This window comes from Neofelis nebulosa, chromosome 14 (genome assembly GCF_028018385.1).
Source record: "Neofelis nebulosa isolate mNeoNeb1 chromosome 14, mNeoNeb1.pri, whole genome shotgun sequence".
In the NCBI taxonomy this organism is placed as follows: Eukaryota; Metazoa; Chordata; class Mammalia; order Carnivora; family Felidae; genus Neofelis; species Neofelis nebulosa.
Window position 1 is genome coordinate 62,537,839 of NC_080795.1, and position 23,464 is coordinate 62,561,302.

The following is a 23,464-nucleotide window of genomic DNA, read 5'->3' on the forward strand; positions in this document are numbered from 1 at the left end:
ACACACAATCATCTGGCCAGTGGGATCTGTTCCTACAAGCAGAAGGCAAGGCAAAGACTGATTGACATTTTTTACTTGATCCCCATTTTATTTAAAAAAAAATTTTAAGTTTATTTAGTTTGAGAGAGAGAGAGAAAGTGCACATGCATGCAGGGGAGGGGTAGAAAGAGGGGGAGAGAGAAAGAATCCCCAGCAGGCGCCACATTGTCAGTGGGGAGCCTGATGCGGGACTCGAACTCACAAACTGACCCAAGCTGAAGTCAAACGCTTAACTCACTGAGCCACCCAGGTGCCCCGATCCCCATGTTATATCCTGTTTCTCACTCCTGTCCCCAAGTCTAGAGCCTCTTTGAGATTTTATCGTCAAATCTACTGATGTCTTCTCTTCCGTTCTCATTGTTACTACCATCTTATATTTCTTTACTACTTTCAAATGGTGTTCAGTGGATGAGGAAATAGACACCTGTGCTGTCATCTTGTATGTGCAATCTCCACATTTATTTTTTAAGTTGTTACCATGATATATTTTATCCATACAAAAGAACATATTTCCATATTCGTGCACATACTTGTATTCCACTGGAAAGCTAATGTCTTGCTCATTCCTCTACTAGTAGACATTTATGTTGTTTCCAGTTTTTTGCCACTAGTTTGAAAACCCTAACCTCCCTGTCCCCACTTCTGTCTCATTCCATTTCTCTGTTCTCTTCAAGAATATCTTGAAAGAATTGCCGGAGGTCATCTGTTTCAGCACTGGGTCATGTCACTCTAGTTGGCTTCCTTTCCTGCTCTTCACCAAGCATCCTCCTGCCACGGCCACTGAAGCACCAGAGCTGCTAGTTCTGACAACACTTCTTCCAATGTCACCCTTCCCTTCACGTGGCTGCTTAGTAACATCTGACACAAGGAGACTCACTTTGTTCTTGAAGTACTTTCTTCTCGATTCCATGTATCTCACTCGAATGGTTTTCTTTTTTCCTCATTAGCTACCTTTTTGTTGCCAGGTTCTTCCCTTCTGATCAAACCCTAAATAGTGTGCTTTGGGGTTTAGCCCTGGTACCCCTTCTACTCTCTATATTCTCTCCTGTGGTAACTTCAAGTCCCTTTGTCTTTAGATTCTGTCAATAAGTCAATGATGTTCAAATTCATACCTCTCCCTCAATAGATCTCTGTAATTTGACTCATTTATGCAAGCTGCTTACCTGATAGCTCACTCAGACATCCAGTAGGACTTTCAAACATAACATGTTTCAAAACAGAATTCTGATTTCCCTCAATTCTGTTCTACCATAAGTGTTTCCACATCTTGGTAGATACTGACCAAAAGCCCAATAATCTTTTCATCCTTAGTTTTCCCTCGCCCTGTTCCTAATACACAAATACATCCGTCCATATAACCCATATAGGACTGTTGTCTGCAAGGAAAAGGTGTCCAGGATCCCAACACTGATCACCACCTTTACCACTTCCAACCCAGTTCAAAAGGCAATGATTTCTCACCGAGACTCCAGCAAAACTCTCCTGCCCAAATCCCCAACTTCCACACTTGCCACCTATAATCTACTATCCGTAGCTTCAGAGTAAAATTTTAAATATGTAGGTCTCACTGGGTCCTTTACGGTCTTTTTCCACTTATAATAAAATCCAAATTCCATCCTCCAGTCTGTAAGGCCCTTTCTTCATACATCTCTGACTCTTCTCTGCCTTGGTTTTAATGTTCCAAGACTAAGACAAGGACCCTATCCTACTTTAGCTTGAATGAATGAAAGCTAGCTCTTCTCTCACATGTCCTCATGACTAACTTTGGCTTGTCATTCACATCTCAGTTTAAATGTCATTTCTTCAGGGCTATCTTTCCTTAGCATAAGATAGTAATGGTTCCCCGTGATGTTTTTAACTCCTTATAGCCTTATTATTATCTGATAGTTTTACATTTACTTATTACTACAATATTCCCTATAACTAGCACCTACATACAAAATAACTATTCTTTAATGAATGAACTATAAAGCAAATACAGTAAATCTCTATCGTCTGGACTGATTTCTTGATGATAGGATACATCAATTCTAGAAAATGACAGAATCATTTTTCACCTTATGTTTTTCATAGCTTTAAAAAACCTTTCCTAGCTTAAAAAAAAATACTTTAGAATCACAGCAACATTCAGTGGGAGGTACAGAGGTTTCCCACATACTTCTGCCCCAAACACTGTCTCCCTCATTATCGATACAACAAATGTACCTCTCTGGTGGGGCATAAGTCATGAACCTACACTGACACATCATTATTACCCAAAGTTCATAGTTTATGTTAGGGTTCACACTCAATATTGCACATTCTAACAATCTGGACAAATGCATATGACATGTATCCACTATTATAGTGTCATAAAGAGTAATTTCGCTGCCATAAAAATCCTCTGTGCTCGGGAAATTCATCCATCCTTCCTCTCTAACCCCTGAGAACCACTGATATTTTTACTGTCTGCATAATTTTGCCTATTCCAGAAGGCCACACAGAATTACACAGTATGCAGCTTTTTCAGGTTGGCTTCTTCCACTTAGTGATATGCATTTAGGTTTCCTCCGTGTCTTTTCCTGGCTTCATAGCTCATTTCTTTTTAGCGCTGAATCCATATTCCATTGCCTACATGTACCGCAGTTTATTACTTTTTAATTTTACTTTATTTTTTTTTTTGAGTAGAGTTGACACAGTGTTAGTTTCAGGTGTTCAACATAGTGATTGGACAAGTTGGTACATTATGCTGTGCTCACAAATGTAGATACCATTTGTCCCAATACATTGCTATTATGATATCATTGACTATATTCCTTATGCTGAGCCTTTTATTCCTGTGACTTATTCATTCCATAACTGGAAGCCTATATCTCCCTTTCTCCTTCGTCCATTTTTCTCATCCCCCCCTTCCTCTAGCAAACATCAGTTTGGTCTCTGTATTTATAGGTCTAATTTGGTTTTTTGGTTTATTTCTGTTTTTTAGATTCCACTTATCAGTGAAATCATATGGAATTTGTCTTTTTCAGGTTGACTTACTTCACCTAGAATACTACCCTCTGGGTCTATTCATGTTCTCTCAAGTGGAATAATATCATTCTTTATGATGGCTGTGCGATATCCCATTTTGTATGTATACCACGTCTTCCTTATCCATTCACCTACTGATGGACACTTAGGTTGATTCCATATTTTGGTTATTGTAAATAATGCTGCAATAAACATTTCATTTTCTTTGGACAAATATCCAATAGCAGAATTACTGAATCATATGGTATTTCTATTTTTAATTTTTTGAGGAACCTCCATCATGTTTTCCATAGTGGCTATACCAATTTACATTCCCATCAACAGTGCACAATGGTTCCTTTTCCTCCTTACCCTCCCCAAAACTTGTTATTTCTGTCTTTTTGATTTTAGCCATTCTAACAGGTATAAGGTGATCTCTCATTGTGGTTTTGATTTGCACTGCCCTGATGATGAGTGATGTTAAGCATCTTTTCACACGTCTGTGGGCCATCAATAGGTAATTGAAAAAATGTCTCTTCAGGTCCTCTGAACATTTTTTAACTGGATTGTTTAGTGTTTTTGTTGTTGTGTTGGTTTGTTTTTTCTGATGCTGAGTTGTGGTATACCAACTCCCAAATGTATATATCATTTCCAAATATCTTCCCATTCACTAGATTGCTTTTTTGTTTTGTTGATGGTTTCCATTGCCGTGCAAAAGCTTTTTATTTTGATGCAGTCCCAATAACTTATTTTTGCTTTTGTTTTCCTTGCCTTAGGAAACATATCTAGAAAACATTGCTATGGCAGATATTAGAGAAATTAGTGCCTGTGTTCTCTTCTAGAATTTCTATGGTACCACAGTTTTTAAAAACCCATTTACCTTCTAAAGGACATATTGGTTGCTTTCAAGTTTTGGCAATAGAAACATCCATGTGCAAGTTTCTGGGTGGACAGAAGTTTTCAACTCCTTTGGGAATATACTAACACTGGTGATTGTTAGATTATATGGTAAAAGTATTTTTATTTTTCTAAGAAACTGTCCAACTGTCTTCCACAATAGCTGTACCACTTTGCATTCCATGATCAACAAATGAGATTTCCTGTTGCTCCACATTCTCACCAACATTTGGTATTATCAGTGTCCAATTTTTTGGCCATTTTAATGGCTATATAATGGTATCTTGTTGTTTCAATTTTTATTTTCCTGATGGCATAATGTGGAACATCCTCTCATATGCTTATTTGCCATCTGTGTATGTCATTTACTGAGGTGTCTGTCCATGTCTTTGGTCTAATTTTTGATAGGGTTGTTTTCCTATTGTTGAGTTATAACAGTTCCCTGTATATTATGAATAATGGCTCTTCATTAGATATGTGTTTTGCAAATATTTTTTCCCAGGTGGTGACTTGTCTCATTCTATTGATGGTGTATTTCACACAGCAGAAAGTTTTAATTTTAATGAACTCTAATTTATCAATTACTGCTCACATGGATCATGTCTTTAGTGTGTCCTATCTAAAAAGTCATAGGCAAATCCAAGATCACCTGGCTTGTCTCTTGTTAACTTCTAGGAATTTTATGATTTTGAATTTTACATTTAGGTTTGTGATTTTGAGTTAATTTTTGCGAAGAATATAAAGTTTTAGTTTTTTGTTTTTTGTTTTTGTTTTTTTTTTTTTTTTTTGCATGTGGATGCCCAGATGTTCCACAATTTGTTGAATAGACTACTTTGTCTCCATTGTATTGCCCTTACTTCTTTGTCAGTGATCAGTTAATTATATTCATGTAATTCTATTTCTGGGCTCACCATTCTGTTTCACTGATCTTTTGTCTATTCATTCACCAATACCACTCTGTCTTGATTACTAAAACTTTATAGTAAATCTTGGATTAGGGTAGGGTCAGTCTTCCAACTTTATTCTTCTTCAATACTGCATTGGCTATTCTGGGTCTTTTGCCTCTCTCTCTAAACTATAAAATCTGTTTGCCAATATCCACTAAATAACCTGCTGGGATTTTGATTGACATTGTACTGAATCTACATATCAAAGTTAGAAAGAACATCTTGACGATATCAAGTCTTCCTACCCATGAACATGGAATATCTCTGCTTAGTCTTCTTTGATTTCTTGATCAGAGTTTTATAATTTTCCTCATATAGATCTTGTACTTATTTTGTTAGATTTAACCTAAGCATATCATTTTGGGGGGTGCTAATATAAATAGTATATAGTGTTTTTAATTTCATACTCCACTTGTTTATTGTTGGTATATAAGAAATTGACTTTCGTATATTAACCTTGTATCCTGCAACCTTGTTATAATGCATTACTAGTCCCAGAAAATTTTGGGGGCTCAATTATTTTGAACTTCTACATCATTTTCACTCATGATATCTGTCAATAAAAACACTATTTCTTCTTTTTAATCTGCATCCCTTTTACTTCCTTTTCTTACTTCATTAGTTAGGACTTCCAGTATGATGTTGAAAGACAGTGGCAAGAGAGACTTGTCTTGTTCCTCATCTTAGTGGGAAAGCTTTGAGTTTCTCACTTTTAAGTATATTAAATGTAGATGCTTTTGTAGATATTCTTGATCAAGTTGAGAAAGTTCCCTGTTTTGAAAGTTTGGTGAGAAGTTTTATCATAAATGGGAATTGAATTTTGTCAAATGCTTTTTCTACGTCTATTGATATGATCATGAGACTTTTCTTCTCTAGCCTATTGTTGGGGATTGCAGTAATTGGTTTTCAAATATTGAACAAGCCTTGCACACATGAGATAAATCCAATTTGATCATGGTATGTAACTATTTTTTACATTGTTAAATTCGATTTAATAATAGTTTGTTGAGGATTTTTGCATCTACGTTTGTGAATATCTGTCTGCAGTTTTGTTTTTTTTAACGTTTAGAGAGAGAGACAGAGTACATGCATGCAAGCAGGCAAGGGGCAGAGAGAGAGGGAGAGAGAGAATCCAAAGCAGGCTCCGTGCTAACAGTGTGGAGCCCGATGCAGGGCTCAATCTCATAAAGTTGACATTGTGAGCTGAAAGCAAGAGTCAGAAGCTTAACTGACTGAACTGCCCAGGCACTCCTGTAGTTTTCTTTTGTAATGTCTTCATCAGTATTGTTATTAGGGTAATGCCTGCCTCATACAATGAGTTAGGAAGTGTTCTCTCAGATTTTATCCTCTAAAAGAGTATGTAGACAACTGGTGTAATTTCTTTCTTAAATGTTTGATAGAATTCACAGTGAAACCATCTAGGACTGGTGTTTTGTTTTAGAAGGTTACTATTATTTAATTTTTAAGTAGATACATATAAGCCCATTCAGCTTGCCTGTTTCTTATTGTATGAGTTTTAAGTTTTAGTAGATTGTGTCTTTTGAGGAGTTAGTCCATTTCATCTATGCCATCAAATTTATGGGCAGAGAATTATTCATAGTCCTTTATTGTCTTATTCATGTCCAGGGGACTGGTAATGATGTCTCTGCTTTCATTTCTGATATTAGTAATCTGTGTTTTTTTTTTCTTAGCCTGGTTAGTGGCTTATCAATTTTATTGATCTTTTAAATGAACCAGTGTTTGATTTCATCGATTTTATCTATTGATTCCTGTTTTCAATTTAGTTGATTGCTCACTAATTTTTACTATTTCTTTTTACTTTGGATTTAATTTTCCTCTTCTTTTCCCAGTTTCCAAAGGTGGAAGTTTAGATGATTGGTTTTAGACTCTTATTTTCTAATTTATGCACATTTAATATTACCATTTTTCCTTGAACTATTTTCATACTATAAATTTTGATACATTTTGCTATTTTCACGCTCATTTAGTTCAAAACATTTAAGATTTATTTTTTTGACCCATGTGTTGTTTAAAAGTGTCATTTACTGTCCAAATATTTTGTGATTCTGCAGACATTAATTCTGGTTACATTTAAATTTAATTCTGTTAGTTTAATTCTATGATGGTCTAAGAAATCACCGTATGATTTCTGTTCTAATTTTCTTAAGGTGTGTTTTATGGCCCGGAATGTGGTCTCTTTTGGTAAATGTTCTATGGAGCTTGAGAAGAGTGTGTATTCTGCTGTTCTTGAATGAAGTATCTATAGATGTTCATTATATACAGTTGATCAGTGGTATTGTTGAGTTCAACTCTATCCTTACTGATTTACTGCCTGCTGAATCTGTCCATTTCTATACACAAGTCTTGAAATCTCCAACTACAACAGTGGATTCAATCTATTTCTCCTTGCAGTTCTATCAGTTCTTCCTTACATGTTCTGATAATCTGTTGCTAGATGCCTACACATTAAGGATTATTATGTTTTCCTGGAAAACTGATTCCCTTCCTGTTATATAATGCTCCTCTTTTACCCTAACTCTGTTTGCTTTGAAAACTGCTTTGAAATTAACATATCTATTCCTGCTTTCTTTTGATTAGTGTCAGCATGATTTATCTTTCTCTATTCATTTACTTTAAATCTATGTGTCTTTATAAATAATGTGGGTTTCTTGTAAACAACATATAGTATGGTCTCATTTACTGATCCACTCTGAAAATCTGTCTTTTAATTGTGATGCATTTAGACCCCTGACATGCAAAGTGCTTATTGACATAGCAGGATTAATGTATACCATATTTGTTACTGTTTTCTATTTGTTGCCCTTGTTCTGTGTTTCTATTTGTCTTCCATTTCTTCTGTTTTTTTTTAAATATATAAGTACACTTTAAATTTTTTTTCCTTTTTTAAATTTTAGTTAACATACAGTGCAATATTAGTTATAAGACCAGAATTCAGTGATTTGTCACTTACATACAATACCCAATGCTCTTCACAAGTGCCCTCCTTGATACCCATCATTCATCTAACCCATCTCTCCATCCACCTCCCTCCATCAACCCATAGTTTGTTCTCCGTCATTAAGGGTCTCTTGTGGTTCCTTTCCCTCTCTTCTCACCCCCCTTTCCCATATATTCAATTATTTTGTTTCTTAAATTCCACACGAAATTATATGGTATTTCTCCTTCTCTGATTGGCTTGTTCTGTTTAGCATAATACATTAGAGCTTCATCCACATCACTGCAAATAGTAAGATTTTATTCTTGTTGACGGCCAAGTAATATTCCGTTGTATGTATATGTGTGTGTGTAGTATGTGTGTAGTGTACACTACACACATACTACACATACACACCATATCTTCTTTATCCATTCATCAGTCGATGAACATTTGGGCTCTTCCCACAATTAGACTATTGTTGATAATGCTGCTATAAACAGTGGGGTGGTGCATGTACCCCTTTGAATCTGTATTTTTGTATCCTTTGGATAAATACCTAGCAGTGCAATCGCTGGGTCATAGGGTAGCTCTATTTTTAGTTTCTTGAGGAACCTCCATACCATTCTCCAGAGAGGCTGCATTAGTTTGCATTCCCACTAACAGTTCAAGAGGGTTCCCCCTTTCTCCACATCCTTGCCAACACTTGTTATTTCTTGTGTTGTTAATTTTAACCTTCTGATAGGTGTGAGGTAGTTATCTCATCATGGCTTTTATTTGTATTCATTCATGTGATGATGAGTGATCTTTTCATGTATCTGTTAGCCATCTAGATGTCTTCTTTGGAAAAGTGTCTACTCATGTCTTCTGCCCATTTCTTAACTGAGTTGTTTCTTCGGTGTTGAGTTTGATAAATTCTTTATAGATTTTGGATACTAATCTTTTATCTGATATATTATTTGCAAATATCTTCTCCCATTCTGTGGGCTGTTTTGTTGACTGCTTCCTTTGCTTTACAGAAGCTTTTTGTCCTGATGAAGTCCCAATAGTTCATGTTTGCTTTTGCTTCCCTTGTCTTTGACAATGAGTCTAGTAAGAAGTTGTTCTGGGCAAGGCCAAAGAGGTTTAGCCCATGTTCTCCTCGAGGATTTTAATGGTTTCCTGTCTCACATTTAGGTCTTTCAACCATCTTGAATTTATTTTTGTGTATAAGAAAGTGGCCCAGTTTCATTCTTCTCTATGTCACTGTCCAGTTTTCCCAACCCCATTTGTTGTTTTCCACTGGATATTCTTGCCTGCTTTGTCAAAGAGGAGTTGACCATATAGTTGTGGGCCCATTTCTGGCTTCTCTATTCTGTTCCATTGATCTATGTGTCTATTTTTGTGTCACTACCATACTGTCTTGATGACTACAGCTTTGTAATATAGCTTGAAATCTGGAATCGTGATGCCTCCTGTTCTGTTTTTCTTTTTCAGGATTGCTTTGGCTTTTTGGTGTCTTTTGTGGTTCCGTGAAAATTTTACAATTGTTTGTTCTAGTTCTGTGAAAAATGCTGGTGGTATTTTGATAGGGACTCCATTAAATGTGTAGATTGCTTCAGGTAGTATAGACATTTTAACACTGTTCTTCCAATCCATGGGCATGGAATAGTTTCCCATTTCTTTGTGTCCTCTTCAATCTCTTTCATAAGTCTTCTATTTTCAGAGTATAGATCTTTTACTTCTTTAGTTAGGTTTATTCCTAGGTATCTTATTGTTTTTAATGCAATTGCCAATGGGATTGATTCCTTGATTTTTTTTTCTGCTGTTTCATTATTGGCATATAGAAATGTAACAGATTTCTGCACATTGATTTCATATCCTGAAAATTTGCTGAATTCATGTATTAGTTCTAGCGATTTTTCGGTGGAGTATTTTGGGTTTTCTACATAGAACATCATGTCATCTGCAAACAGTGGAAGTCTGACTTCCTCTTTGTTGATTTGGGTGCTTTTTGTTTTCTTGTCTGCTGAGGCTAAGACTTCCAGTGCTATGTTAAACTGTAATGATGAGAGTGGACATCCTTGTCTTGTTCCTGACTATAGGGGAAAGGCTCTCAGTTTTTCCCCACTGAGGATGATATTAGCTGTGGATCTTTTGTATATGACCTTTATGATGTTGAGGTATATTCCATCTAACCCTACTTTCTGAGGATTTTTATCAAGTATGGGTGCTACATTTTGTCAAATATTTTTTATGCATCTATTAACAGAATCATATGGTTATTATTTATTAACATGGCATATAACATTGATTGATTTGCGAATGTTGAACCAGCCATGCAGCTCAGGAATAAATCCCACTTGATGATGGTGCATAATTCTTTGAATGTACTGTTGAATTCTATTTGCTACTATCTTGTTGAGAATTTTTGCACCCATGTTCATCAGGGATATTGGTCTGTAAGTCTCCTTTTTAGTGGGGTCTTTGATTTTGGGATCAAGGTAATGCTGACTTTCTAGAATGAGTTTGGAAGTTACCCTCCTATTTCTATTTTTTTTGTAAAAGTTTGAGAAGATAGATATTTTTTTTTTAATTTATTTATTTATTTTTGGGACAGAGAGAGACAGAGCATGAACAGGGGAGGGGCAGAGAGAGAGGGAGACACAGACTCGGAAACAGGCTCCAGGCTCCGAGCCGTCAGCCCAGAGCCTGACGCGGGGCTCGAACTCACGGACCGCGAGATCGTGACCTGGCTGAAGTCGGACGCTTAACCGACTGCGCCACCCAGGCGCCCCGAGAAGATAGATATTAACTCTTCTTTAAATGTCTGGTGAAATTTCCCTGGGAAGCTATCTGACCCAGGACTCTTGTTTGTTGGAAGATTGTTGATTACTAATTCAATTTCTTTGCTGGTTATGGGTCTGTTCAAATTTTCTATTTATTCCTATTTTAGTTTTGATAGTTTGTGAGTTTCTAGTAATTTGTCCATTTATTTTCAGATTTCCCAGTTCATTGGCATATAATTTCTCATAGCATTTTCTTATAATTGTATTTCTGTGGTATTGGTTGTGATCTCACCTCTTTCATTCATGATTTTATCTATTTGGGTCCTTTCTCTTTTCTTTTTGATAAATCTGGCTAAGAGTTTATCAATTTTATCAATTCTTTCAAAGAAGTAGCTCTTAGTTTTGCTGATCTTTCCTGTGTTTTGGGTGGGGGGAGTTCTATATCATTTATTTCTGCTCTAATCTTTATTATTTCATTTCTTCTGCTGGCTTTAGGCTTTATTTGCTGTTCCTTTTCTAGCTCCTTTAGGGATAAGCTTAGGTTGTAGATTTGGGACCTTTCTGCTTCTTGAGATAGGCCTGAATTGCAATATACTTCCCTCTTAGGACTTCTTTTTCTGCATCCGTAAGGTTTTGGACTATTGTGTTTTCATTTTCATTTGCTTGCAAGTATTTTTTAAATTTCTTCTTTAATTTCCTGGTTGACCCATTCATTCTTTAGTAGGATGTTCTTTAACTTTCATGTATTTCAGGGCTTTCCAAATTCTTTCTTGTGGTTGACTTCAAGATTTATAGCACTGTGATCTGAAAATATACATGGTATGATCTCTATCTTTTTGTATTTGGAGGGCTGATTTGTGACCCAGTATGTGATCTATTCTGGAGAATGTTCCATGTGCACTCAAGAAGAATGTGTATTCTGATGCTTTAGGATGAAATGTTCTGAATGTACCTGTTAAGTCCATCTGGTCCAGTGTGTCATTCAAAGCAATTGTTTCCTTGTTGATTTTCTTAGGTGATCTGTCCAATGCTGTAAGTGTATCATTTTTTGTTTTAATTGAGCATTTTGTATAATTTTCTTTTCTCACCTTTATTAGTGTATCAGCTATATTTCTTTTTTGAAAAAAATTTTATAGTCTTTCCTTTAGAGTTTGCAATATATATTTACAACTGATCTAAGTCCACTTTCAAATAATATACTACTTCAAAGGGAATGTAAGTACTTTATACTAACAAAATAATCTTAATTCCTCCCTCCCCTCCCTTGTATCACTGCTGTCATTCACTTCACTTACACATAAGTATATGAATATTCATAATTATTGAATACATTGTGGCCATTATTTTGAACATATTTTTTGAATTGACTAAGAGTCAGAAAAATGAGTTTTTCTTTTACCTTCACTGATTCCTTTCCTGAAACTTGTCCTTTCTTTGTGTAGATAGGAGTTTCTGATCTATACCATTTTTCTCTTAAAAGAACTTCTTTTGACATTTCCTACAAGGCAAGACTACTGGCAAGAAATCCTCTCAATTTTTGTTTGTCTAAGAATGCTTTTCATTTTTGAAGGATAATTTTGCATGGTATAGAATTCTAGATTGGTGATTTTTCCCCCTCAACATTTAAAATATTTTATTGCACTCTCTTCTTGTCTGCATGGTTTCTGAGAAGTCAGTGTAATTCTTATATTTGTTCCTTTACAGATAAGATGTTCCCCCTCCCATGGGTTCTTTCAGGATTTTTTTTATCTTTGATTTTCTGTGATTTGAACAGAATATATGTAGGTATATATATTTTTGATATTTATCTTGCTTAGTGTCCTCTGAGCTTCCTAGATCTGCGGTTTGGTATCTCACATTAATTTAGGGAAATTCTTGGTCATTGTTTCAAATATTTCTTCCTGTTTTCCTCTTTCTTCTGGTATTATACGTACATTCCACGTTTTGTAATTGTCCCATAGTTCCTGGATATTTTCTGTTCCCCTCCCCCACCCCAACTCTTTTCTTTCGGCTTTATTTTCATTTTTGGAGATTTCTATTGAGATATCCTCAAACACAGAGATCCTTTCCTCGGCTCTGTCTAGTCTACTGATAAGCCCATCAAAGGTATTTTTCATTTCTGTTAAAATGTTTTTTTTTTCTTTTTTATCTCTAGCATTTCTTTTTGCTTCTTAGAATGCCTATCTATTTACTTGCATTGCCCATCTGTTGTCTATCCATTAAAGTTCTTGGCACATCAATTATGTAAGTTTTAAATTTCTGGTAATTCCAACATCCTTGCCATTCCTGAGTCTGATTCTGATGGTTTTTCAATCTTTAGTAGATCTTGTAGTTTTTCCCATGATAGCCATATGATGTACTGTGTAAAAGTAACTACTAAAAATAGGTCCTTAGCAATGTGATGTAAGGTGTGGGAGGAGGCAAAGAATTCTAGAATTCTCTGATTAGAGTTCAGTATTTTATTAAGTCTATGACTGCACCGTGAACTTTATACATGCTTCTCAGTCCCACCCTCCCCTCCTTTAGGTACAAGATAGCTAGAATAGGCTGGAATTGGGTGTTTTTCTTCTTCCAGGTCAGTTAGGCACTGGTTAGTTTTTCATGAGGGAAGAACTTATTATGAACAGAATACTCCCATGTATTTCAAAATGGACCTTTTCCCTTCTTTCTGCCAGATGCACAAGGGGATTCATCTCTGATATTCACTGTGAGAGCCTTGTAGAGCTCCAAAAGGTAAAATTCACCAAAGAATAATACCCCCCAATGACTGGGTACCCCTGGAGTTTCTCTCTCAGAGTTATCCACACTGAGCCTCCAGCAATTCATCAATTACAGGTCATGTTTTCCCAACCTGGTACTGATTCCCATGGAGGTTTCTGCAGTAAGTTGTGATCCTCTATATTCACCTGTTGCTCTCTCCAATTTGGGGGACAGCAATTTGCTGTATAGCCTCATTTCTCTTATGAATCTAAGAAGAGTTACTGATTTTTCAGTTTGTTCAACTTTTTAGTGTTAGGACTGAGTGGCAACTTCCAAGCTTCTCTCATACTTGACCAGAAGCCACAAGTCCTCCTTGCTCCTTGTGTCTTTTCCTGTCCCAATTGGATAGTAGAGCAAGGCTTTGATGTCAGACCACTGGAAGTGACGCAGCAGTCTGCAGAGCCCAGGAGCAGTTATGTCCATCTGAATTTGAAAATAGTGAGGGTTCTTCCCTGCCTATTCATTCAAATATTTTTACTGAATACTTGTCCAATGCTTCATATACATGTATGGCATACTGGAAACACAGAAGAGGCCTTCCCTCCATGGTATACTTTGTACTCACAGGTATAAGCCTGACAGACCAAGAGATTTAAATAGGTGAGGCTCAATGACATTGTGAATGGGCACCTCTGCTTAACTTTGCTCAAATGGAATTGCAGAGGCCTAGGTTTGAATCTTGAATTTTCTATTTAGTAGCCATTTAATTGTAAGCAGGTGACTAGATTTCTCTACATCTCTGTTTCACCATAAAGGAAAAGGAGACAATATATTGGTCTTACAGGTTTTCTATGATGATTTGATTAGAAAATAAACACAAAATATGTTGTTTAGTCCCTGGCACTAATGATAGTTAATAAATGGTAGTCCCTCTTATTATTTTATCATTACTTCAGTTGCTATTCCCATTACTGGTACTAGTACTTGTTATTGAAGAAGTGTGGGTCAGATGGTAATCAGGGTTGCAACACATTTTTAAATATATCCATTGACAGCTACATAATAAGCCACACCAATTATTTTCCAGTGGCATAATTTACCCAGACCCAGAGGACGGCAAAAATGCAAATGACTTGATGGTTTCCATCTTATGGTTCTTTTCCAGAAAACAGCACGAAAAGAAACATGCCATCATATCTTGGTCATTTCTAATATTCAGGCATGAAGCTGGCACTTATTATTCATGAACAAAATCTCCACATTCTTTCTGGCCGCAAGTACCCAATTGAACATGAATCACAGCTCCCAGTCAGCACACACACGTGTACACACACACACACACACACACACACACACACACACCATGGCCAAGAGAAGCATTTTCATTTGCTCAGTCTTTCTTCCAATATATCTTGTCTTTTGGGTCTGTGTGGCTTCTGACCTTCCCCAGGGAGGATCACTGGGGGCCATTAACAGAAATTTGGATCTCACTGAGCAGTGCCTGCTCGGCTCACGAATGTTATTTGTGGAAATGAAATTCGGTTTCCTATGGAAGTGCTGAACAAATCCAAAACCAGAAAAACTCTTGCACTCAACAAGCATCATCCAGAGTCTGTGGGAATGAATAATGACACTAAACGATACACCACAAATGCAGTTCCCCTACTGAACTAAAACTGCCTTTCCCCACAAATCATCCTCGAAAATCCTAAGGTTTTCATTTTTTCTATCTTCTGTTTATTCCTTTTTAATAAGGTCCTCTTTTCATTTTCATTCCATTTCCATTTTTCCTTGAATTTACACAGGTTTTTAAATTAAAAAAAAAAAACCTTCATTCTCTGCCTTTGCACGCACATTATTTTCCACTTCTATTCTGGGCCTGTTCTGAATGTTTAGCCATTTGGCATTCTCAGCAGGTGCAAAAAGAGACTGGAGGTTCAAAGGTATCTTCTGCATTTCTTGACCTCTTTGATTTGAAAGCACATTACCTTAATAATAAAAATATCTGGGTTACACATTTGATATACAGACCAGAGAGAATTGAGTGCAGGACATTTTTATGATCCTTTAAAGAAAAGCCCAGAAGAGGATTCCAAACTAATTTTCCACTGATTCTCTGTTCCTCCATTACATTATTTTTCTGTACCTTTTATACATCAGTGGAGCCCTTCAGAGTCATTTGGGATTATTGATTATGAGGCAGCAGAAATCCTTCATACGGCAAGCAGGGTGATTCCAGCCTCTATCTCTCAGCTACCCTTTCAATCATATTATTCCTACTCATCAAATGTATTTTATTCCATAATTCTTTTTAGAGTCAAACTAGTTTTCAAGTTACTATTACTCATTGAAAAGTGACCATATAAAAAGTTTAAAATCTGTAGATTTAATGTGCCCAACACTTAATTTCATGCTCTGTTTGCCCCATTGTTCAAAGCAAATAGTATTTAAGTCCCTAGCTGTGTGTGTGTGTGTGTGTGTGTGTGTGTGTGTGTGTGTGTGTTTAGTTCATGGCTCTAGTTTTTACAGTACTAATATAGTGCTCTTTAAAAGTAATCCGCTATACAGGAAAGGTGTCAAATAATAATTTATTACTTATCACATTAGTCTTGCAGTTCCTATTTGCAAAGTGTTCTGATTTCTATGGCTAACATATTCAGTGGCACTTCTACATTTTTCTTTATTTTCTACCTTAAACAAGTCAACTGTACACCCAGATGATGAAGGACTGGACAGAAGGGCAGCTCTGAGAACAGGGAAAGGCCTCTGCATATTGTAATTCAAATGATTTAAGAGCCACTTTAACCAAACAATTATTAATAACTATGGATGATTATTTTGTGTCAGGTGCATTCAAAGGTTTTTAAATCTACAGAATAAGTGGTCCCTTCCACCCCCCCCCCCCAGTTTAAGAGGACTTAAATATGATAAATTTTTAATATCAGGCAGAAGGCAAATGGTTAGACAGTTTTCTCTATAGATTAATTACAAGAATCATTCATTAATGAAATACTTGATCAAGTGTCCACTACATGCAAGGCACTTTGAGATGTGCTGGTGAGAAAGAACAAAAAGACACCTGCCTGCACATGGCTTATGTTCTGGCATAAGAGACAGACACTAAACATGTCAACAAATGGTGGTGAGTGCCATGAAGAAAACTGGATGAGGAGAGAGCTTGGGACTAGGGCACAGGAGATGGGAACCATGAGAAAGAAAGGTCTTTCAGATACGGTGGGCATGTTTATTTCATATGACAGCTAGCCTATAAGATAAAAATGCTGATATAAGTTGGAGGTATTTTGTAAAAAATTAACATATATGAACCTCAGCATGAGAACATGAAAATTAAAAACTGTGTCACAACATTGATTTTACTGAAAAATCTTTGATTTTTCAAAAGAAATGTATGTTCAGGTAATATCACTGTCTCCAATCTGCTCTGCCCCCCTCCCAAGTACTCCATCTCCATTACTACCCTTCTTCCATGAATTAGGATTTACATAATTACACTGTTCAACAAGCACACACAACACAGTTTCCGGGGCCAGGTGTAAAAATACATGCTAACAATCAACAACCCACCACTAAATGGAGTGAAGATTCATTTATTCAACATTTATTAGGCACTTACTACATGCCAGGCACTGTGCTATCTGCTGGGGAAAGATGAAAAATCAGGGCTGGGGCCAAAGGTTTCAAAAGCGAAGAACAAAGAAAAAGATAATTAGGTTAGAGCAGTTTGTGGTAGAACTGCAAGACAGAAAAATTTAGAGGACCACCTACAGGAAGGCACCCAGCCTGCTGCCTGCATGAGTGAAGGTGATGGGGAGTCCGAGCCAACAGTGTGTATTTTTAGGACAGAGCCACATGAGGATATTAATGTGATGGAAAAAAGAAACCAGCTGACTAAGAAACACTATGGATAAACGTATAGGAGTATGGAAGAAAAGCTGGGATAGACTAAGGATGAGGAAGCCGTCAAGACTGATGCAGTATTGTTCCCACGTGTAGCAGGGACGCCTGCATGCACACACTCAGTGCTAAGTACGATGCTGGTGAAGCAAAGGTGAAAGAGACCCACTGCGACGCACCATCTGGTAAACCGGTCATGACTGGTACCCCTGACATAACTTCCCAGCTTTGTCACTCTTCATTTCCCTGGAACTATTTCTTGGGCCACATGAACACTTGCCCCTTTTATGGTCCTGTGCCCTTGCACAGAATGTTTTATCTTGCTAGGATGTCACTCCCACCATCTTTACCAGGAGAATTCCTGCATGCCTTTCAAGCCCCAAACCAAATAAAACCTAATTTCCCCCTACCTTATTCCCATAGTTCTTGGTAGCCTCCAATGAGAGTCCCTTTCCTGATGAGGCTTAATTATCTAAATATCTGCTCCCACACAGAACCATGAGCATTTCCAGGGTACTGACAGTTCTATCCATCATTTCTACCCTTCACAGCTTCAATACAAGGTCTGCCAGATAGGTGTTGATTATATAAATGTTTCCTTTTATATAATTTATTATTCTAGCAGTCACTTAACAAAGGCTCAGATACTCAGAGACAGACAATATTACACTATGGATGTCTTAATTTTAAAATAGTATAGTGACTCAAGAACGCATTCTCACCGTAACAATTCAAACAATACAGGTGTATAATAGGCATATACACTCTTTTTGTACTATTTTCCCAATTTATTCTTCTCAGCAGAGGCAGAAACCATCAGGATTTTGAGGTATAGGTTTGTGCGCATTTTCTTTTTGATGCATTTTACACATACGTTTTATGTGTATATACGTAAAATAGGAATATATAGTTTTCTATAAGCTCCACCCACTCCTCCATATGGGACAGTCCCATATGCATTGCTTTTGACTTATTTTTGCTTAATGGATTTAGAGATACTTTCCACCCTAAAGCATACAAAGTCACCTCATTTTCAACTATTGTATAGTGTTCACTAGTAAAAAGATGTGCCAAGGGAAACTATGATTAAGTTTTCACTCAAGAAATATGCAAGCATGGAGATGACTGATATTATCCAGTGGGCGGTTTGCTCTTAGACTAGTTTTGCCTTTTCAAAGTGCCAGTTAATGTTTTTCTAAAAGTTTACAACGTGTAACTCCAAGGTCTCTATCCTGAAAACACACACATGCATATGTGTAAGAGGGCATACCCAGATGTGCAGTGCTATGGGATTTGCAACAGTGAAAACTTGGAAACATCTTCAACATCTATAAGGGTTTAAAAAACTGTGGAATACCTGCATTTATTCTGTCAGTTTTGGAGCATTGAACCCAACTTTACTCCAGCCCCCCATCTGTCCCTTCCCAAAGCTGCTTTATTTCAAGTCTCTCTCATTTTTAATACTTTCAAAAACTGCAATCCAGGACTATGTGCACATCTGATAATGGGATTCCTTTAGAGACATTACTTATTTTCAGAGATTTTAATAACCTTGTCTTGCTTTTCTTCCTACATGAAGTGAAGGATATGGTTATTCTGGTAAACTTGGACAAGGCTCTCCTTCATCCTGACACCAAACCCGAACTTGACAATAGTTTTTGCTTTATTATTAATAATAGACATGTGTTGAATGTTAACCACATTTAAGGGATTGTGGAGGTACACTAGACACAACAGCACTCCATTTTACATGTACCAGATACTGAGTGTGGTAGCCTTAGATTAAAAAGGAAGTGAGCAGAAAGTTTGTATGGTTTTATCCATCCACCAGTCCATCCATCTATCTGCTGACTAGATCAATGCAGTGAAAAGAGATCAAACAGAAACCTCCATGAAATCAAATAAGAAAGGAGAACAAAAAGAAACCAAATCTGACATCATGGCTGAAAATAAGGAAATGAGAAATGAGGACAATTTACAAAATCAAAAGCAGAGAGGTCTAACATCACACGGAAATGCAACAGGCAATTTCTGGCTACCCACAGAGGCCAGAATAAAAGGTTAAGTCCTACAAGAAATAAATGAAAAGTAGAGGAAAGTGCTGAGTCCAAACAGAATTCAATCGCTATGGGAACGTATGGCTCCTTTCCAGGCCAAGAAACTGGAACTTCACAGGTGGTGGACTAAGACTGGAACCCTGAACCTAGACAGATCCACAGAGCAAGGCAAGCCTAGCTGTAAACAGGGGGAAGCCCAGGGAGTCAGGGGCAGCATAGATGCTGGGTGTATGCTGAGACACACTGGCTCAGGCAGGCCGCATCAACAGACCAGGAGGCCTGGAATCAAGGTAAGGATTTATCCAGGAGTCAGACAGTAATGGCACCTGTCAATGCCAGTGTCATGTGGGAAGGCGAGCAGGTGGTGAGTGGGCAAGAGAAGGCAGCGCTCCCACCTCCTGGCAGAGGCTCACAGAAAGAAGAGGGACTATGGGAAGGTAGGTCAGGCACCAGGACGGGGCATCCGAGTCTTGCAGGGGTTGAAGGACAAACAGGAAAATCCAACCAAGAGAAAAAGAACAGTCATCCTATTTATTACCAGGACCAGCTTACAACATGGGCCTGTGTCACTGCCACAAAGGGCAAGCCCAAAGAAGCCCAAGTAGCAAGACGTGACCCCTGAGGAGGGTTCCTCAAATTCCTTCTGATTAACAACCACTAATCATCCTACACCCTTGGCCTGGGGTAGAATCCTTAAATGTGGTCAGATAGCTTCAGCTGTGGGCATCAGAGGACTTCCAGGGCCAGGGGCCAGGCAAGTCATTATACTCAATTACCGGGTTTGGCAGGAGGAGGAGGGAAAAGTGTGGTTTTGGCAACGGTGCTGGAATTATAAGGCCTTAATTAGATTACTGAATCAACCTCTGACTAGCAATGAATGTCCTTGGGGAGGTCGTTTAATCTCTCTTTCAGACTATGTCTGAGTTTCTACATCTAAAAAAATGAAAATATTTCAGAGGCAACTATAGAAGAAACCCTGAAGAGCAACAGTATTGCTAAAAGGATTAGGATTTCAGCTGATCCTTCAATTATATACTGCCCTTCACCCTCTGGCCTTGCAAATAAATAGATAAAATAAAATAAAAAATAAAATAAAATAAAAAAAATAAAATAAAATAAAGCAAGGCTGGGAGAAGTCCCCTAAAATAACCATTGCAAAGAAATGCACTTGCTTTGTACTTATGATACGTCATGGAGTTAACTTTGCCAAACCTAACTTGGTTGTGCTGTAAACTAGTATAGTATGACCGAACCATTCATCTTGAAGAAACCTGCAGAAGAGAAATAGCAAGGACAAAGAGACTTTGTATTTCTATTGGCCCATGAATGTTGGATCAGAATCACTACAGAGAACACTTCAGAGAAAAGAAGTGGCTCCAGGAAAAGGGTATTAGAGGTTGACCATAGTTAGAGCCAGGGAGAGAGTCAGATTAAGTAGAGGGCTGTTTATATTTGGGAAAATGGTACGAATTTCGAGTCTACCCAGGGGAATGTTGACTATTTAGCTAAGAATAAAGGGCTTCTCCCCAAAGTTGCCAAAGGCAAGTTAAGAAGGAACAAAGAAAGTCTTTTGAAAGCACAGTAAAGAAAAAAAAAATTGTAGTAAAGGATAAACAATTCTATTTGGTATTATTTTGGTTTCCTTATTTTGAGCTAATACCGTGCCTCTTAAATACTGCCAGTGGGCTGCCCAACTAAGCTCTGGGGACAAGATTTGGAATGGTATTATCTAAAAATGGAGCTAATATCAATTTTGAATGGACACTCAAAAACTCATCCCACCACGAGAAATAATTTGGAAACACCTCCAAGTCCTGTTGAGATAATGTGGAGTTTCCCCAGGAAATCACAAACAGAATGTAATGGATGTTATGCTTTGCTGTTTTGTCTCAACAGAATGGTTCACTCTTTATGGAGTTAAAGCAGAGGCCAAGTACATGATTTTCCAGGTCTTTGGTACTATCCACTATCAAGAGGGTCCCACATATTGGCAGAGGACCAGGTTTCCTATATCCTTAGCTGCAACCCTGGAGAAAAATTAGGATAGCCTGGAGGTGTTTGTTTGTTTGTTTTGTTTGTTTGTTTTTAAAGCAATGTCTGGGGCATCTAGGTGGCTAGTTGGTTAACATCCTACTTCCGCTCAGGTCAAGATCTCGTGGTTTGTGGGTACAAGCCCCGCCTCAGGCTCTGTGCTGACAGCTCAGAATCTGGAGGCTGCTTTGAATTCTGTGTCTCCCTCTCTGCCCCTCCCCTGCTCACATTCTGTCTCTCATAAATAAACATTAAAAATATTTTGTTTTAACTCTAAAAATAGCAATGTCTGAGATCTACCCCAATCAAGTTAAATTTGAATTTCCGAGGGGTGGGGAATGGGAGGGGGCAGACCTAGGAAGTAATTATTATACTTCATAGCCAGGGTTGAGAACTGACATAAGCTTTCAGATGGGTGAGTGGAACTCATAAAACTTGATGGCTTTCTAATATGATTACTCAACTTCCTTTGCTCTGGTACCAGGATTAATAAGCAAACTTCATATGGTTATTTTACTTTCTAGGTTGACTTTTTTTTTTTTTTTTAATAAGGGCTTAAAAAAGGGTGATCATCTGACCCATGGAATCTGCCTGCTTGCCAGTTATAGTTCTTATTTTAAATCAATAAAAGGAACATCTCATTTATTGTCTTGTTATTTTGAAAAGTCATGCACAATCTCCAGAATCTGTTTAACCAGAGAGGAAGAAATCTACATGGCTTCAAATACATAACAAAGCAGAGGATGAGATCTGGATCTCCCACAACTCTCTCAGGTGCTGCCCTCAGGAGAGCTATGTAATAAATAGCTTCATCTCTGTGAAATAACATTGAAGGCAGTTATTGTATTTCAAAGGGAATAATTTCCATTTTTTTATTATGGCAAAATAATTATATACAAACAAGATGGTAGGTATGCATTCTTGACTGTCTTGGTCTTCCGCATCTAAGGTCACTAATCTGTTTTCTTGGAACCAAGGAGATTCCTGGAAGCAGGAATTTTCAGTTTTAAAACTGAGACCATCCTGGGGGCATGGGGTTGGGAGGTATTTCCCAGAACTCAAGACTTTTGCAGTTAAATACAGGATGATGGGGTGGTTACCCCCAGGTATACCCCTAGTTTTCTAGGATGGATCTACTTTACAAAAGAGGTTTCATGATCACCTAATGATAACTAAAGTGAAACAGATGAGAGGAGGAATTAAAAATGTTCTCCACCTCACATCACAATTCTTCAACACTAGAGAAACCAGCAAATACTCCATGTACAGCTCAGATGTAAGACCTACCACAGTGTTTCTACAGACGAAATCTCAGTTTAAGATTGAAAATAGGGGTGCCTGGGTGGCTCAGTCAGTTGACCAACCAACTTTGACTTAGGTCATGGTCTCGTGGTTCATGGTTCGATCCCCACGTCGGGCTCTGTGCTGACAGCTCAGAGCCCGGAGCCTGCTTCTGATTCTTTGTCTCCCTCTCTCTCTGCCCCTACCTTGTTCACACTCTCTCTCAAAATTAAATACACATTAAAAAAAGATTGAAAAGAGTCACAGTTCAGGTACTGGCAACACGAAGAGAGTCAACAGGAGTCTCAACACATGTCTGAGAGCTTAGAGTGTAGGGGAGATCTTTGATCAAGGCAGTCAGCTGGTCCTAGGTCCCATAATTAATAGCCAAGACGACCTTGAAGCCATGTGGCCTCAGCTGACATTTCCTGAATACTTAGACTAAGATATTACAAATATCATGTAAGTTAATCAGAGCTCTATGGAATAAATCTATCATCTTCATTTTAAATATGATAAAACTGAAGCTGTATGGATTTTTATTCACCCTTGTATTTCTAGCCCATAGTAGACACACAGCACATCACACAAAAATATTAACCATACACACAAAATTGTAGTGTGGGAAGCATGAATACTTTAATAAAAATCTTTTGCTTTTTTCCCCAGCTATTCTGCAAAATGGCTGACATCTACTTAAGCAGGCCTATAACTGACCATCCTTTACAAATTACTTAAAGATAAAAAGGGAGAAGGATCCAGATTAATATTATTAACCCAACACTCAAACAAAGTGAAACTACAAGTGATGTGTTCTGGCTAACAGTAATAGAACAAAAAAAAAGAATGGAATGTGTGTCAGGAAGGAAAATTAAACTGAAAATTAGATTCCCTGCCCACAAATTT

The 23,464-nt window shown here is 37.5% G+C and overlaps 1 protein-coding gene across 6 annotated transcripts in view; it reads right to left on the reverse strand.

Annotated features, from left to right (window-relative positions):
• The window catches only part of SAMD12 (sterile alpha motif domain containing 12), a 386,116-nt gene that overhangs the window by 231,659 nt on the left and 130,993 nt on the right, over window positions 1–23,464 (reverse strand). The gene's annotated exons all lie outside the window — the stretch shown is intronic.